The following is an 18902-nucleotide window of genomic DNA, read 5'->3' on the forward strand; positions in this document are numbered from 1 at the left end:
AAGGATATTAGTGGAGGCAGTTGGGCAATGAAGAATGTCACGTAAAACAAATGAGCAAGATTTAGTTTGAAGTTTACTGGAACCATAATGTGCAATTGAGATGCCCGTGTGATTACCTACACCTCCTACTCCTTCATTCCCGTGATACTCTTTGGGATTGGCCAGATTATGAATGTCAGGAGTAATGTGTGCATTGGCTCCTGTGTCTAGGAGCCAAGAACCATTCTGCTGTTTGTTAAGAGTAATTGGTGAAGAGGTCATGGCCGAGAGTCGTTTGGCCGGAATTCGTCCTTCAAAGGCAGTGTTCATGCGCTGGTAGCAATCCAACGCAGGATGACCTGGTTTACCACATATCTGACACACAATTCTATCACCACAAGAAACAAACCTTTCGCCAGTACCTTGATTATTCTGCGAAGCATTGTAATGGCGAGGATTGGGACCTCGGTGAGCACCACCACGATGTGAGTAGTTCCCGCGTCCACCACCACGAGAACGACCACCCCCACGTCCTCGAGAAGCCACGAAGGCATTAACAGTGGCTCCTTCAACCAACGGAACATTGTGTTCCACCATTCTTCTTTCTGTTGTCAGCAGCAAGGATTCAAGGGCAGGATAAGTGATAGGGTTGTCACGAGCTTGTGCTGCGCTCACAGTCATCTCATATGCTGGTCCAAGATTATTCAACACAATCTGGACCAGTTCATCATCACTCACAGGTTGCCCAGCAAGAGCAAGATTGTCAGCAATCGCATTCATGCGATCAAGGTAATCCGCCACAGAGAGATCACCTTTTTTGGTCTGCAACAATTCATTCCTTAGAAACAAAATACGATTCTGAGACGTGGATGCATACCTTTGCTCCAGAGCTTCCCAAGTAGCTCGAGCAGTTCTTTTGCTTGCCACCACAGACAAGACAGACGCAGTCAGAGATCCATTAATCCAGCTAAGGATCATCTGATCCTGTTGCACCCACGTTGTGTACGCAGGATTCACGGTTGTCAAACCAGCAACATGTTTTGGGGGACACACCAAGGTGCCATCAACATACCCCATCAAGTCCCGGCTTTTTAAAATAGGGAGAATTTGAGCCAACCACAGTGGGTAGTTGGTTCTATCAAGTTTGATATTGACGATAATGGAAAAAGGTTGAAAGGTGGTGGTTTGGGGGTTAGGGTTGATAGCAGGGACATTGTTTCCAGCCATGGAAGCGATGATGAACAGAATAATAGGTTGATCTTTGTCGTTAGACAAAAAAGGCTCTAGATACCATAAAGGATTTTCTGATATGAATTATAACTTCAAAATCTTATATTATGCACAGGCCTTACGGGAAGGCTTTTATATATACATCACAACAACACTTTACAGATTAAACTATAAGTTGCAGTCTGCACACCCATGCCGCAGCACTATCTATACACCTTTACATATTAAACTAACAGCACACACACACATGCATTAAACTGTAAGTGACAGTCTGCAATCTGCACATCCATGCCGCAGCACCATTTATACATCTTTACATATTAAACTAACAGTAGCCAAGCACGCATGGGAAGACAGCACACATGCACATGCACATACAGCTTGTTGCCGACTAGGATTCTGCACTGCATGTGGAACATCAAAGCATGGAGGATTCTGCACTGCATGTGGAACATCAAAGCATGGAGTGGAGACTTGGGGAACATCAAAGCATGGAGTGGAGACTTGGGTTAACACAACCTTCCTAACAAACGAAAGATAAAATATTATATGTCTTTCTTTATAATTGTTTGACTTTTTAAAGCATATTAAGAGTTGATCATACCTTTAGCAGAAAACCAGAATCATTATCCTGATTTAAGGTTATAATTGTTGACTTTTAAAAGCATATGAAGAGTTTGATCATACCATTAGCAAAGAACCAGAATCATTATCCTAAGTTAAGGCCAGAAAATCTCAATTACCTTGAGCTCACCTCATCAAGCACAAGAAGATGGCCGAGCTTGCATTTCCGTTGGCAAGCAGACTCATTGGAAGGCTCGGCTCCATCGCTTCTGAAGAGATTTGCTTGGCTTGGGGTGTTAAAGCCGATCTCCAAAAGCTTGGACGCACCATGTCCACCATCAGAGATGTGCTCTTGGATGCTGAAGAGAAGCAAGCACATAACAAGGAGCTACGCAGTTGGGTACGACAACTTAAAGATGTGTTCCTTGATGCGGAGGATCTGTTGGATGAGTTTGAGTGCGAAGCGTTGCAAAGGCAAGTGGTTCGTGGCAGTCACACAACTACAAAGGTACGCCGTTTCTTTTCCCGCTCTAATCCGGTTGCATTCCGATTGAGAGTAGGTCATGAAATTAAGGACATAAGAGAGAGGTTACATGAGCTTAAAGATGATAAGAATTTTGCTGATCTTCGCACTGTTCATCATCACCCTCATCTCGGTGAACATGCGAGGGAGAATAGGAATACAACCCACTCCTTTGTCCGTGCTTCGAAGGTTATTGGTAGAGAAACAGAAAAAATTAAAGTTGTTGATCTTCTAATGATACAAGGCGATGATCATCAAGGTGGGGATAATGGCCGGAATGTATCTGTTATTCCTTTAGTGGGATTAGGAGGTTTAGGGAAGACCACCCTTGCCAAGTTGGTGTACAATGATCTGAGAGTCGTTGGGAGTTTTGACTTAAGAATGTGGCAGCATGTGTCAGTGGACTTTGATATCTATAGATTGGCAAAAGAAATCCTTGGCTCTGCAGTAGGTACACATATCAGTGAAGGGTTGTCTCTGGATCAGTTGCAAGAGCAACTACGAGACGCTTTAAAGGATAAGAAATTTCTGCTCGTCTTGGATGATGTGTGGAACGAAGATCGTATCAAATGGAGCGAGTTGAGAGATTTGTTGGTAGAGGGGGCCAAGATAGGATCTAAGATTTTGGTGACGACAAGGAATATCTCAGTTGCTTCAATCATGGGCACGGTTGGAACACACATAAATTTAGAAGTTCTCTCTTTTAAGGATTGTTTCTCTTTGTTTGTGAAGTGTGCATTTGAAGAAGGACAAGAAAGACAACATCCAAGCCTCTATGAAATGGGAAAAGATATTGTAAGAAAGTGCGGAGGGGTTCCCTTAGCTGTGAAAACCTTAGGGAGTCAACTTTACTCAAAGACTGATGAGCATCAGTGGAATTGATCAGAGATTCTGAGATATGGGAATTAGAACGAGAGGGAGCTGGTCATATTCTACCTGCTTTGAGACTGAGTTATAATCAATTGCCCTCTCATTTGAAGCAGTGCCTTGCTTACTGTTCAATTTTTCAGAAGAAATATGTTCAGTTTGACAGTACATCATTGATAAATCATTGGATGGCACATGGAATCCTTGAGTCTTCTGATCATGGGAAGATGGAGTTGGAAGATGTTGCTGAGCTATATTTCAGAGAGTTGTGGGAGAGATCTTTCTTTCAAAATGTTAAAGTCTACAGTTTCTTCTATAAATTTGATATGCATGATCTGATCCATGACCTTGTACAATCAGTCACACAAGGTGAGAGTTTTATGGTAAACTCTGCATGGACCAAAGCGGTCTCTGAAAATGTTAGACATCTAACAATTTTGGAAATTGGCCAAAATGTTTCAACAACCTTGCAAAAGTTGAATAAAGTGCGGACTATAGCAGTAGATAGTTGTATAAATATTGATGAATCCTTCCTCTGCACTTGCATTTCAAGATTCAAATATCTGCGATCGCTGAGATTAGTCAATGCATTTTGGAAATTGTTGCCGAGTTCCATTGGTTCTTTGAGGCACTTGAGAAGCCTGGACTTGACTGGAAATGGAAGAATCACCGAACTACCCAATTCAATTTGTAAGTTGCAGAGCTTGCAAAGTCTGATTCTCGGTAGATGTGTGAATCTTGAAGAGTTGCCTACAGACATGGGCAAGTTGATCAGCCTTAGATACCTTGAATTAACCACAAAACAAACAAGTTTTCCAGAAAATGGAGTGGGCTGCTTGACATCACTTCGTTATCTTTTTCTTGGGGAGTGTCGTAATCTAACGTGTCTGCCGCGTGATACAAGTTATCTTGCGTCATTACACACTCTGATGATAATCAACTGTAAACAACTTGATTTGGTGATGGAAAACTATCAGGTAATTCCACTAAGGCTCCAAAAATTGGGGATTATAGGAGTACCACGAATGGTGGCATTGCCTGAATGGTTTCAAGGAGCCACAAACACCCTACAAGTCTTGTTTATGGTAAATTGTGAGAATTTGAAGGCATTACCTGGGTGGTTGACGAGTTTCACATCACTTAGAAGGGTTGGCCTCATATCATGTCCCAAACTGTTATCTTTGCCAGAGGAGATGCATCGCCTCACTGCCGTAACAAAATTTGAGATCGTAAATTGTCCTGGTCTCGAGAGGAAATGCCAGAGCAACACAGGAGAAGATTGGCCAACGATTTCTCATGTTCCAAATGTTTCTTTCGAATAGAACAGGGCTGCTGTCTTCAATGCGCCTGCCTCTTATTTTCTGTCTTTGTTTTATATTGTCTAATCTTTTGTTGTTTTTGAGTTGCTTGTATTTTGTTCCGGCCGATGTAAATTGTCATGTTGATTTATTGTAATATTACTCCATTTTAATCAACCTTTTATTACATCAAAGTACTTCCTTATCAGTCACAATGTGTGTCTGTACTTAAGTGTGTGTACTTGACTATTTTGCTTGCTTATTTGTTTCTCAAAAGTTCAAAACTCAAGTTTTTTAGAAGCAGTATTCTCCGATCTAGTAATTCCGACGGTTGGTGATTTCACCGTCATCAAACTAGGTAAAACTATCAGAGGAATTCAACGTTAAATTAGGCACATACAAAGCCGTTCTAGTGTTACAACTTACAAGAAGCATTTAAAGCTTGGCCATGGCGGAGGGGGCTTCCCTGTTAGATTTCGGCTGACCATACAGCACAAGCTGACCACAAGCTTTAATTAAGCAGATCGAAAGCTTCACTAAACAATAACCAACTTCTTGATTTTCAAGCCCTGAAGAGTTGTACAGAGTGAAATATTTGTTACTTGTCATTCAAGTTAAAGACGCAATTCTCTATACAATCTTTGAGGCGAAACCCAATTCTCAGAAGCACCAAAGAGAAAGGAAAATGCAGCTGGAAATGGAATGAACTAATCCCAAATGCGATGCAGCAACTCAGCCGGAAGCCAGAAAAAGATAGGCTTTATAAATACTAGGTCCAGCTAACAAGAGAATTACCATACATTAAGGAATCTCGGAGAAAAACTCCTCCAGCTAACTTTCTGCCACAACCACACCAAGCTTTTGAGTAAAAACTGCATTGGTCAATCGACTCCTGCCCATGTCACCGCATCTTTAGCACGGATCAGAAAGAGAGGGCACGAATGTAAAATAAATATTAGTCTCATGATTATTCTTATATGCAGAGAAAAAGAGAGGGCACGAATGTAAAATAAATTTCAAAGTTAGACACGAAATTCAAAAGTTAAATGGCATAAGGGCAAGAATACAAGGCTAAATTGTCGTTGTGTTGTTAGTCCTACTCCTACCATGAATAGCTTAAAATAAAATATCTTCCACATAGCTGGATTCTATGGTTCCTCTTCGTCAACGCTCAAGGTGCCCTCCAACACCTTAACCACCTCTCTCATTGGAGGTCTTCTACGTTCATCAATTTGGACACAAACGCAATTCTTAAACCACGTTCCAGCTTTTGTGAAATAAACCCGCCAATTATTTTCCTGTCTACCACATTCTCTGGATGCCCTTGCAGCCACTCTTTGTATGCCCACTCACAATGGTTCCCAACTCGACACCCACTTGCTAAACTAACACCATCTTACCAAAGTCCTCCACATCTCTCTCTGCAGAAGAGAATGAAAAGCATGATGCCTCTATGACTATGTTCCCAAGTGCAAATTTAGTCGCCTTGGCCTCTAAATTTCGTCACCTTGGCTGGGACAAGTAAGACACGACTTGTAACCCATGCATAACCCATAATGTTCAGTCCTGTCCATCTCACATTTTAACACAACAAACATTGGTCTGGACTCGAGTTCATTTTAATTGGTCACAACCTATCCCAACCAGCTCACCAAACAAGAAGTTCAATGCCAGACAAAATAATTTAGCTAATAAGAAGGGGAAAGTGAAAGAGGAGATTATATTTATTAATTGAATGCTATAGCTCATTAGGGAATTGATATAAACCTATTCTCTTTCTCTCTGAACAGAAGTTAAAACAATCGACCATAAGAAGCATGATATGCACCTTTCAGCTACTTTCTAGAAATAGAACCAATTTTTTAAATCACATATGAGGCCTAGTTTTCAATCTAATCTGACATTACTAAAAGAGCAAATTAGATTGGAGGCACCCTCTTGATCACATAAAAACGAAACAAAGGGAGTTCCAAGAAATAACGATCCTAAAAACAAGAATTATATACGTCTTAAGAATTACATAATGTTTCTCACGTGAATTATGTAGCTCGTTGGGGAATTTATATGAAATTATTCTCTTTCATTCTAAACAGAACTCATAACAATCAGCCACAAGAAGCATGAGCTTGGCATGAACCTGAACACGAGCAAGTTATGCACCATCCAGCTACTTAGAAGGAAATCACATATGAGGCTCAGTTTCAATCTCATCTATCTGACATTACTACAAGAACAAATTATATTGGAGTTAACCTGTTGATGGCAAGAAAAACAAACAAAGGGAGTTCCACACATTTATTATTTTTTTCACGCAGTGACAATCCTAAAAACAAGAATCAGATACTTTTGAATCAGGAATTGTTTCATCTAAGGGCATAACGAAGATCAAACAAGGTTGGAGGCTTACAATATAAAGTTTGTTTCGATGTGGAACTCTACAAAGGGTAAACTGCCGATTTCCCCCCAACTTCACACCTGCACCACATTAACCGCAATGGTATCAATATATAGTGGGTAACAAACTTATCAGATACATGGCACATGTTGCAAGACTCTGAATTTGGACCTCCTATGCATTCGTATAAAAGTTTACCAGATAAATAATCTCGATAAACTCACAATGCAACATCCAAAGTATCATAAGAACATTTCCCTGTAAATGCAAAACACACAAGTGATGAAGTACCTTTGGAATTCAGAAACAAGTTTGAAATGACAAGCGGTTAGTTTTTGAGACATAGCTTGCTAAAGGGCAAGGAAATGACATGATAATCCCACAGAACAATCCCATCGGTTATGGCCTTTTGGTGCCACAACGGGATCTACACGATTTTATTTACATCACAACAAACTCTAAATTCATTGAAAACAAGACATATAAAACATAAGCTTTAAGACAAATAGCCAGTTGGGTAACATGGACAGAAAAAAATACATGCCTGTTTCTTGTCATTGGAAATGGAAACAACAAAAGATTAGACCCCTGTGCGTCTGTGATGCCCTTTTTGCACAGTTCCTAGCAAAGCAAGTACACACTCTCCTCACTACACAAACATAAATGCACAAAAAGGGTAATTAGCAACTCAGCAAAAGCACAACAACCAAAAAACCAGAAGACCAAAAACACAAAAACACAAAGGCAAGTTCACTAGGGTACAAAAACGCACAAGGTATATTGATTTCTCAAGAAAAGAGACTTTCTCGGGCAGTGACCATAACCCGAAATGAGAACCTCCTCATACTCTTCTAGATAACACAGCTCATCAACAGCTCAAGGATGAGTTAGTCGAGTTAATGAGGATGTTGGCCCAGAATGCTTAGCCACAAGCTCGGCCACTGTTTAGGTTCACTTATCAGAAGCCCTATCCGAAGTTCGTTGATGAGCAGAATCCCTTTCCTCTTAACTTCAAGATGCCCGCATTCCCAACATTCAACGGAGAAGATAACAATATGTCCTCCAAGGATCACATCTTCAAGTTCTCCAACCATTGTGTAGCATTTGAAGACAGCCCCAACTACAAGTTGAGACTGTTTGGGAACTCCTTGGTGGGTTTAGCATCTTAATGGTATTCTCTATTACCCCCTAATTCTATTGCCAACTGAGGGCAAATGGAGATGGCCTTCCATGATGAGTTTTACAGGGTCGAGCCTGAGATGTCTATCAATGACCTTGTGGAAGTGAAGCAGCATGAGCATGAGTTTACAAAAGACTTCATGATAAGGTTCAGAAGAACGAGGATGAGATGCCAGTTCCCTATCAACCATGTCCATCTTATAGCTATTGCTCAGAAGGCCTTAAGGTTGCACTTAAGGAAAAAGTTTTATGATATGCAGTTTAATGAGTTGCAAGAACTAATGATTGCTACTACCAAGTATGAGAAATTATTGTTGGAGGAGCAGCAAGTAAAACACACATCTAAGGTGCCTCATTTCTACAAAAGCAAAGCTGCCATTCACCAAGTGGAGTTTGAATGAGAGCCAAAAGAGAATAATGGCCATAAAGGAGAGATAATGGATGTGTGCATGGCGGAGATGACTAACCCTTTCAAACCCTTGACCGTAAAGGGATTAGTACAGCCAGTTAATGACCATAAAGTGGTCACAAATGATGGTGGATTCGTCCCCATGAAACCCCCCAACCACCAAAGTTATTCCTTTGACATAACCAATGCAGCAGAAATCTATGAAGAATTGGTTCAGGCAAGAGTAATTGTGCCTGACAACACCAAAACACTGCCTAAGCCTGAGGAATTAAGGGGAAAGAAATATTGTAGGTTGCATTACACCTTCAACTGCTCCATTACCAACTATGTCTAGTTTAGAGATTGGATACAAAACCTTATTGTCAAAGGAAAATTGTTGTTGGAGAAACCACAGGCCAACATGATGATTGACACAAACCCCTTTTCCAGAAGTCCCAATAAATATGATCAACTTGACGTGGGCTAAGAAGGGGAAAGGCAAAGCCACTTTGGAGGTAAAGGCAGAAATGAGGCAAGTTGATAGGCCAACTAAAGGGGCTATCAAGTTGCTCGAGAAGCCCAAAGTAGCCATAATCAAAAGAGTAGTTTTGCGTAGTCGATGCTAATGTGAATGTGAGCTTGAGGTCCCAGCAACATGAGCCATTATTGATCATGAGCTAATTAAAAGAAGAGACAAAGAAGAGCAAGAAGCCCATAGAAACATCATACGGGCAGCTAAGAGTGAGACCTCTAGGAATGTTTTCCAACGATTGTGAGGATACTCTCAACCAATAGCTTGTCAAAAGTGTTCAGGAATTACGAAGCTTCTAAAGAGGTGGGGGACAGAGAGGCCAAGGTGCCAAGATGGGTGGATGTGAGGCCACCCAACCAAGCTATACCGGTGGAGATGTTAGAGTAAATGGGAAGACCGTGAATCCGGTCACAAAGAAGAATCATGCCCAACTCGGGCGGAAATGGTATGTGGTCGGAAATGATAGGAGACCCATTAAAGAAATGGGAGCCTCCATGATTAGGAGGGTCTAGAGGCAACATAAAGCCCACATGAACTCATTAAAAGTCCCTACTACCTCAGAAACCTCTAAGAATGTAAAGTTTGAGAAAGTACCCGATGGGGGAAGAAATCAACTCCATTGGAGAACCAAGAAGGAGGTGGAGATGGCTAATAGCAAGACCAAAGGGGAAGGAGACCATGTGCCGCAGAATTCCCATCCTGGAAAATACAGAATCTTAAGGAAAGCTCAAGAAGACATGGTGATGATGTCAAACCCAAGATGGAGCCCGGAACCAATATGCTTTGGAACTATCTCACCTGAGAGGGGATTGCCTGCACCATTGTTGATTGATACTTTTTGTGAGGTTCCAGAACAAATGCTAAACTTTGACATAACCCGGGAAAAAATGGTGCCCAAGCTGATGTTGCCCGCAGAAGCAGAAGCCTAGTTAAATGAATTCATAAACCACTTTAGGGGCAAGAATGAGGACTTATCTGGACCTAGCAACTTCCACGTAAACATGACATATGTTTTATTTACCTTGTTTTGTGCTGAATATGATCAACCTGCCACAATAAAGGGTGACTACTTAGCAACAGAACCTATAATGGCATATATTAGTGTTGAAGAGGTATGAAAAGAGGAGTCGGGCAGAGTCGACTTGCCCGATCCCACAAAGAGAGAGCCCAAGAGAGTGTACACGGACATGATGGTCTCTAATCGTCCGAGTTTGACCCTAACCAACCATCTCAAGCCCATTTATGTAGGGAGTACCCTTCAAGAGGGTCTTCATTGATGGTGGAGCTGCAGTCAACGTGTTGCCCTTTAAGCAAATGAAGAGAGTATGTAGAAGTGAGGTGGATCTCATCCCCACGGACTTAACAGTTTCCAATTTCTCTGGAGCCATCACCAAAACTCATGGGATATTACATTTGGAGATTAACTTGGGTTCCAAGCAGATCATGTTAGCTTTCTTCGTTGTGGACAGTACTTCCACTTACGGAGCTTTACTGGGCAGATATTGGATTCATCAGAGTCTCTCTGTGCCATCTACCTTACACCAACAAGTAGTTGTCTACCATGAAGAAAGGGAAGTATGACCTGGATTTTAGGAGATAATAGAGGTCGAATCACTGCCATTCCTCCCTATAGCTAACGTTGCAGAAGCCAACTTCTACAATCCCAGTATTAGGATTCTTCAATGTTCAGGAGTTGATAAGAACAGCTGCCCGACGAAGGTGACGGCCCAAAAGCTCATGGAACAATGGTTATCTATTACAATGGAAAAACAGGATCAGCCTCATATCATCCCACATCCCCAACACCATTAATGTTAGAATAGAAAAGGTAGGACCAAGTGGTTGCAGTCAAGTCCTTAATAAAAGGACTGTTGGTGTATGGGAAAAATAGAAAGTAAGAAAAATGAGAACTTAGCTGAGGAAGAAAAAGATTGGAATAGAGATACTTTTAGCAGCTAGATGAGTAAAGAAGAATTTTTTGGGAGGGAGTTAGAAGCAGCTATACAAATGCCTGAATGTATATATGACCTGGACAGGCTAGAGGATTTTCCCGAGAGTCTAGAGTTAGTTGAATTTTTATGTGCAGAGCCGGATAAATCGAGCCTGAAGTACAAGACCCTTTGGAGACCATTGATTTAGGAACCGAGGAGGATCCGAGACCTATACAGATTAGTGGTTTGTTGGAAACAGAGGATTAGGCAAAAGTAGTTAGCCTTCTACACAAGTTCAAAGACTGTTTTACTTGGCATTACATTGAAATGCCAAGTTTAAATTTAACCTTAGTAGAACACAAAATGCCTATTAAGAAAGGGTATAAACCTGTCAAGTAAGCACCACGGAGGATGTCAAAAGAGATCAAAGAAAAGGTCAAGGAAGAAATTGAAAGGCTGGATTTATTAGGCTTGCCAAGTATGTCGAGTGGTTGGCCAACATTGTACCTGTATTAAAAGTTATAACTAAGGCAGTTCGATGTTGTGTTGACTATAGAAACATTAATGGAGCCACACTTAAAGATGAATATTCCATACCCATGGTTGACTTATCCATAGATGCAATTGCTAAACATAATGTCTTATCTTTCATGGATGGGAACGCTGGCTATAATCAGATAAAAATGGCTAAGGAAGATATACACAAAATAGCTTTTATATGCCCAGGTCATGTTGGAGCATATGAATATTTGGTAATGCCATTTGGGCTAAAAAAATGCTGAAGCAACCTATCAAAGAGCGATGAGCGCCATTTTTCATGACTTGATTGGCCATAACATGGAAGTGTACATTGATGACATCATGGTAAAGTTTAAAACTAAAGAGCAGTACTTGGAAGACCTCAGGCAAGTCTTAACAAGAATTGAGGATCCATAAGCTGAAGATGAATCCGAAGAAATGTGCTTTTGGAGTAAGATTGGGCAACTTCTTGGGATTCCTTGTCCATCAAAAGGGTGTGGAGGTTGACAAGAACAAAGCTTAGCCGATTATGGAATCACCTCCTCCCACCAATAAAGTGAAATTATAGACGCTACTAGGAAAAATCAACTTCTTGAGGAGATTCATCGCCAACTTGGCGGGCAAGATTCAACCGCTAACTCCTCTGCTAACGTTGAAAGACAAAGAAGAATTTGAGTGGGGCTCACCACATTAAGAGGCTTTTGACAGCATAAAGGTTTACTTGACCTCTCTACCAGTCCTCATGCCACCTCAGAGAGGGAAGCCTTGAAAGCTTTATATCTTTGCCTCTGAGAAATCAATAGGAAGCTTATTGGCTTAGAACAATGAAGGCGGGAAAGAACAAGTAATCTACTACCTCGGTAGAATCCTTACCAAAGTAGAGGCAAGATATACACCAGTGGAGAAGTTGTGCCTAGCTCTGTACTTCACGGCGTGCAAACTAAGGCATTACATGTTACCTTACCATATCCACATTATTTCCAAGACTGACATAATCAAATATATGCTATCAAAACCAATGCTAGCTAAGAGGATTGGAAAGTGGATTCTAGCGTTTTCAAAGTTCAGCTTTCAGTATGTACCTCAGAGAGCAATTAAAGGGCAAGCAATTGCAGACTTCTTTGCTGAGCACCAAGAATCCTAAGATGAGATTATCAACATCCCAGGGACTATGTAGGTAGCCAGTGTGTGGATCCCATCGAGCAAAGCCTTCTCGGGCAAAGAAGAATGGATCCAGCAAGAGATAAAAAGACTACCTAGTCTCTGGGTTAATTGTTGGAAACTATATTTTGATGGTTCTTGCACTTATACAGCCGCGGAAGCTGGGATTGTGATCATTGATCCCAAAGGTGCTCACCATTATTATTCATTCCTCCTAAACTACTAGGAAACTACCAACAATCGAGCAGAGTATGAGGCACTGATAATTGGCATGGAGATCTTGATAGAGTTGGGGGCTACTAAAGTTGAAGTTTTTGGTGATTCAGAGTCGGTGATCAATCAACTAAATAAAGAGTACAAGTGCAGACACATCACCATGGTAGGCTACTATTTGGCATCTACACAACTATTAAGCTATTAGGGTACTGAAATATCAGTCAACTATATATCTAGATGAGCAAATATGATTGCCAATGAGATGGCACAATTCGCTTATGGAGCACAGATCCAAGAAAGAAAGTTCGAAGGGAACATAGAGATTCAGAAAAGAAATCTCCCTTCTATCTTTGAAAGAAGATTCAGCCTAAATGTGATGATTGAAAAGATGAAGGTAAAGGATTGGAGAACACCTTTTCTTCGGTATTTAAATAATTCATCCTTCACCATAAGTAAGAGGAATAGACAATAAGCAACTAAGTAAGTTTTGTGGGAAGAAAATCTGCTAAGAAAGACTCCAGACGGACTAATGTTGAAATGCTTAGGCCAGGAAGAATCAATGAGGGTAATGGCCGAAGTACATGAAGGGATCTGTGGAGCACATTAGGCAGGAACTAAGATGAGGTGGCTGTTCATGAGATATGGTTATTCCTAGCTCGAGATGGAGAAAAATTGCAAAGCTTATGCCCGAGGATGTGAAGAATGCCAAAGGTATGAAACTCTTCAACATGCGCCCTCAGTACCCTTACACCCCGTGGTAAGCCTTGGCCCTTCAGATGATGGGCAATAGACTTCATCGGGCAAATTCACCCCAGCCTCTAGCAAATGACACACGTTCATAATCGTGGCAACTGATTACTTTACCAAGTGGATAGAGGCTTCAGCCGTGAAGACTATCACTTCAACTACAGTCAAGAAATTCATTGAAACCAAGATCTTACATAGATTTGGGGTGCCAGAGACAATTGTCACCGACCCCAGGCCATCTTTTATTTCAAAATAAGTGGATGAGTTTGCTAGTAAGTTCAAGATAAAGATGGTTCAATCTAGTCCTTACTACCCCCAGTCAAACGGTCAAGCAAAAGCTATCAACAAGATCTTGGTGAACATTATTAAAAGAATGGTGGCCGAGAGTCTAGAGAAATGGCATGAGAAGTTGGGAAATACTTTGTGGGCTTATAGGACTTCCAAGAGGGTAGCAACTGGAACTACTCGTTATGCCCTAACCTTCGGGCAAGATGCTATGATCCCCATGGAAATTAATGTGAGTTCTATCAGAATTCAGAATCAATTCGGGCTACATAGTGAAGAGTATATTCAGGCTATGTGTCAAGGAGTTCAAGATCTTGATATAGCCCGAATTGAAGCTCTAGATAAAATTTAGGAGGGGAAGAAAGTTGTTGCCCGAGCATACAATAAAAAGGTGAAGTTGAAGAACTTCAAAGAATGAGAGTTAGTATGGAAGGCAATTCTCCCTATGGGAGCTTAAGTAAAGGGCTTTGGGAAGTGGAGCCCGACTTGGGAAGGTCCTTTCATTATTCACCAAGCATTGGACAAATAAGGATATTATTTGGCAGATTTGGAAGGAAGTTTGCAGAGATATCCGATTAGTGCTAAGTTTTTGAAGAAGTATCACTCAACCTTGTGGGATGTTAGGGATTGCTACATTGAAGAAATGTAAATGTTGCGGGAAGTTTAAAGTCATCTTATTTGCCGATCACAGTCGAGTTTCAAGAGAGAAATACGAGCCAAAGTCGATTAAAGAAATCATTTTCATTTCATTAATTGTTGAAGTTACATCAGAATTAGCTAATAGTTCTACATCATTGACTAAGGAAGTTATCCTAGAATGATAATATTAGCTAACTATGCTTCAGCATCGTTAGATTTCAACATTTATTCTCTTGACCTCTTCAAGCTTCTGATGAAGCTGATTAACAGAAGATCTTGCTAAAGTGGTTACTGACAGCCACTACCACTTTCATGTATAAACCTGACGTTCGAATCAGTGAAGAGGCTTCTTCCACGAGTCCTACCAAGGTCTTTGACATTATCATGGTAGTTGATCCCAAAGCATACACCTATGATGATGAATTGATCAAGAAAGCAGAAGCTATGGGGAAGTTTGGGATTATGGATATTGATATAAGGAAGGTTAGATTTACATCCACATGTAGGATTTATCGGTGCGATTAACGCTGCTTGGCTACCCCACAAAGCTATAGAAGTCATGAAATTGAAGTTGGATGCAGTACGTCTCTCTGAGGATGATGAAGAAGCCAGTGACTGAGAAGTCCATGCAGATCCCAAGGAGTGCACTCCTTCCTCCTTGAGGAAAAGGCCAATGTGCAGGCCTTCCCAAGGACAATGAAGGCCATTAAAAAGACGGCGCATGATGGAAATCCCTTTACCAGTCTTGTAGGGAGATTGAATCCAGGCAACCGTAGGTGCCATTGGATAATCTTGAGGAGAAGATGGGATGGAATTCGGAACCAAGAAAGAAAGATGAGTTGAAGAACAAGAGGGATTTCAAAAAAAAATTGAACTTTAGGAATTCTGAGGGGTTTTTGGAAATTAGAAAAGGTTGAATTGGTTAAAGGTGCTTTGCTAAAGAGATTAGGAGGGGATTATATAATAGCTGGATATTTAACAGCAGAGTTCGTGGGTTAGTGCGAAGGTTCTTGTTAACCAACGGTTGCTTTAAAACGGTGCGAATCCTGAATGAAGGCATAGGCAGCTGTTCAATCATTATTTACGCCTTGGTTTGCAGGCTCAACAACGATTAAAAAGGGCACTGTTTGGGTTAATATTTGAACTTTGGAATTAAAGGAATGGAAGCCCAATAGAGCTAAAGTGAAAAAACTTGCCCGAGGCCCAACACCAAGCCTAGCCATCCATCTCAAGACAATATGGCGACTCCTCATTAATGAAAAGGTTATGTGCTTACAAGAGAAGTGACAACCGATGGAAATCAACATACTCTCAGCCCAAAAGCACTTTCTAATGGCAGAACATGTAAAAAAGATGATGACTCACTGAAGTGCTTTCAGGCAAAGCTTGCAATAGCCAAAATAAAAGGTCTATAAAAGGAGGAAGGGGCCCTAGAGACAAGGACACTCAACCAATCAAACAAACAAATATACAAAATCTGCTCTCCAGCCAGATTTACATCTAAAAGTTGTAATCAGCCTAGATCTCAATCCTTTTCAGGATAACTCCCTACAAAAGCCATCTTTTGTCTAGTTTAAAGCTCTGATATCACCCTTAGTGGCGTAGTATCGATTCTTTTGTACAAACTTGTTTACCATCCATCCCTTTTAAACACGCAACCCTCGGTAATCATAAAGAAAAGAGACTGCAAGATGTTTGACCATGCCCGAAAAGGTGAAATCTTGCCCTTAGATCTGGTATTATGATGTACTCTCCAGTATATATTCAAGTTATTTCCAGTCAATTGGTGATCAAAAGTTCCATTGGTCCTCAGATCTGGTTCACTTAGTAGTTTTACTATCATAAAAGCCAAAATAAGGATTGAACTAATGACTTAGTCAGATCTGGATTTCCACTCTTTAAAGCATACAAGATAATGAACTAAAAGTCCTTGATCTCAAGGCACAAAAAAGAACTTAATGTAGACTTAACCCATCTACGACTATCCTTTAATAACAAGAAGTCAGAATAACTTGGGGCGCAAGTAATCGACTTAAACACACTTGTTCTACATCTGCCATATTGAGATAACAGTGGCTCGCCTAAGCACTTAGTTTTGATTGCGAGCCTCAAGGCCTACACCTAAGGCCCCACAAAGGCACCTTTCAGAACTAACTATATTCTCATTTTGCAACCTCTCAACAAGCAGGAGCTCGACAAACAACCAAAGTGCCACCTCCTCGGGGAGCTGTGTGCTCGTGCCAGGGATCGTCCCCAGCGAAATTCCTGCCTGAACACACCCAATCCAATTTGTAAGCTGCAGAGCTTGCAAATTCTAATTCTCACTTGATGCGTGAATCTTGAAGAGTTGCCTAGAGACATGAACAAGTTGATCGGCCTTAGATACCTTACATTAAGCACAAAACAATCAAGTTTTCCAAAGAATGGAGTGGGATGCTTGACATCACTTTGATATCTTGGTATTATGAGGTGTAGTAATATAACGTGTTTGCCGCGTGATAAGAGTTATCTTGCATCATTACGCTCTTTGATGACAGTTAATTGTAAACAACTTGATTTGGTGATGGAAAACTATCAAGTAATTCCACTAAGGCTCCAACAATTGAGGATTGAAGGAGTACCACGAATGGCGGCATTGCCTGAATGGTTTCAAGGAGCCACAAACACACTACAAGAGTTTGGTATAGCAGATTGTGAGAATTTGGAAGCATTACCTGGGTGATTGACGAGTTTCATATCGCTTAAAATAGTTGCCCTCATATCATGCCCCAAACTATTGTCTTTGCCAGAGGAGATGCATTGCCTCACTGCCTTAATAGAACTTAGGATAAAAAAATTGTCCTGATCTGGGGAGGAGATGCCAGCAAGACACAAGAGAAGATTGGCCAAAGATTTCTCATGTTCCATTTGTTTATTTTTATTAAAATAGGGTTGATGTGTTCCATCCCACCTGCCTCTTATGTTCTCTATTTGTCTTCGTTTTATATTGTGTAATCTTTTGTTGTTACTCCATTTTAACCAACCTTCTAGTAATTCCGACGGTTTGTGATTTCATTGCCGTCAAACTAGGAAAAACTATCAGAGGATAGGCACATACAAAGCCGTTCCATTGTTACAACTAGCAGTTAAAGCTTGGCCATTGCAGATGAAACTTCCCTGTTAGATTTTGGCTAATCATACGGCACAAGCTGACCACAAACTTTAATTAAGCAAATCGAAAGCTTTACTAAACAATAATCAACTTCTTGATTTTCAAGCCCTGAAGACTTACAAAGAGTAAAGACAACTTAAATAATATTGAAGTTACTATATCATTCAAGTTAAAGATGCAATTCTCTACACAATCTTAAGGCGAAACCTAATTCTCAGAAGCACCAAAGAGAAAGGAAAATGCAGCTAGAAATTGAATGAACTAATCCCAAATGTAATGCAGCAACTCAGTCGGAAGATGGAAAAAAGATAGGCTTTATAAATACTAGGTCCAACTAACAAGAGAATTACCATACATTAAGAATCTGGGGAAAAAAAAAACTCCTCCAGCTGATTTTCTGTCAAAACCACACCAAGCTTTTGAGTAAAAATTGCATTGGTCACATCAACTCCTGTTCCTGTCACCGCATCTTTAGCACGGATCTGAAAGTAACCAGCAAGGTTGTGTCCCATCTGCACAAGTTTACGAAACCCAGGAAAAATGAATTCACTTCTATTGTGCCATTACTCACCACCTCACTTGGCAAATAGCTTTTGGAAGTTCAATGCTAGAACAAAGTAATTTAGGAGTTATAACAATCGACCATAAGAAGCATGCTATGCACCTTTCAGCTACTTTCTAGAAATCGAACAAATTTCTTAAATCACAAATAAGGCTCAGTTTTCAATCTTATCTGACATTATTGGAAGGAAATCACATATGAGGCGCTCAGTTTCAATCTTGTCTGATGTTCCTACAAGAACGAATTATATTGGAGTTACCCCAAGGAAAAGAAATAAAGAGTTTCACACATTCATTATTTTTTCAAGAAGTGACAATCCTAAAAACAAGAATCGATGTTCAAGGGGCAAGATCCGTGAGGGCCAGTTCACTTGAAGCTATCTTAATCTTCGTATGTCCACCCTCAATGGAAGAGCTTGAGAAGCTCCTTCATGCAAGGTAGTTTAACATGCCATTTATTATTTCGCATCCTCAAATTCCTCTTTCCATGTTCATGTTCTGAGCATGGTTCAATATAGAAACTGGGGAATTGAGGCAGAGGAACACGTCCTAAAGCGTCTTTGAAATGCCGAGGAAGAGATTGAGCAAGGGCAATCATCAGGCATCTTTGATCATATGTTGTATAATGATAACCTGGAAGACTGTTACCAGAGTCTAAAGGTAGCTGTATCCATTGTCATTGGATTGCACCGATGCTTCTTGTGAACTTATATATTTACTAATTACCTTGTCAGTTG

The 18902-nt window shown here is 40.7% G+C and overlaps 1 pseudogene; it reads left to right on the forward strand.

Moving 5' to 3' along the window:
- The first annotated feature begins 1771 nt into the window (after positions 1-1771).
- LOC137711865 (putative disease resistance protein RGA1) lies at positions 1772-4655 on the forward strand (annotated as a pseudogene).
- The last annotated feature ends 14247 nt before the right edge of the window (positions 4656-18902 follow it).

Source organism: Pyrus communis, chromosome 14 (assembly GCF_041283825.1).
Source record: "Pyrus communis isolate YQ-2024b chromosome 14, ASM4128382v1, whole genome shotgun sequence".
Taxonomy (NCBI): domain Eukaryota; kingdom Viridiplantae; phylum Streptophyta; class Magnoliopsida; order Rosales; family Rosaceae; genus Pyrus; species Pyrus communis.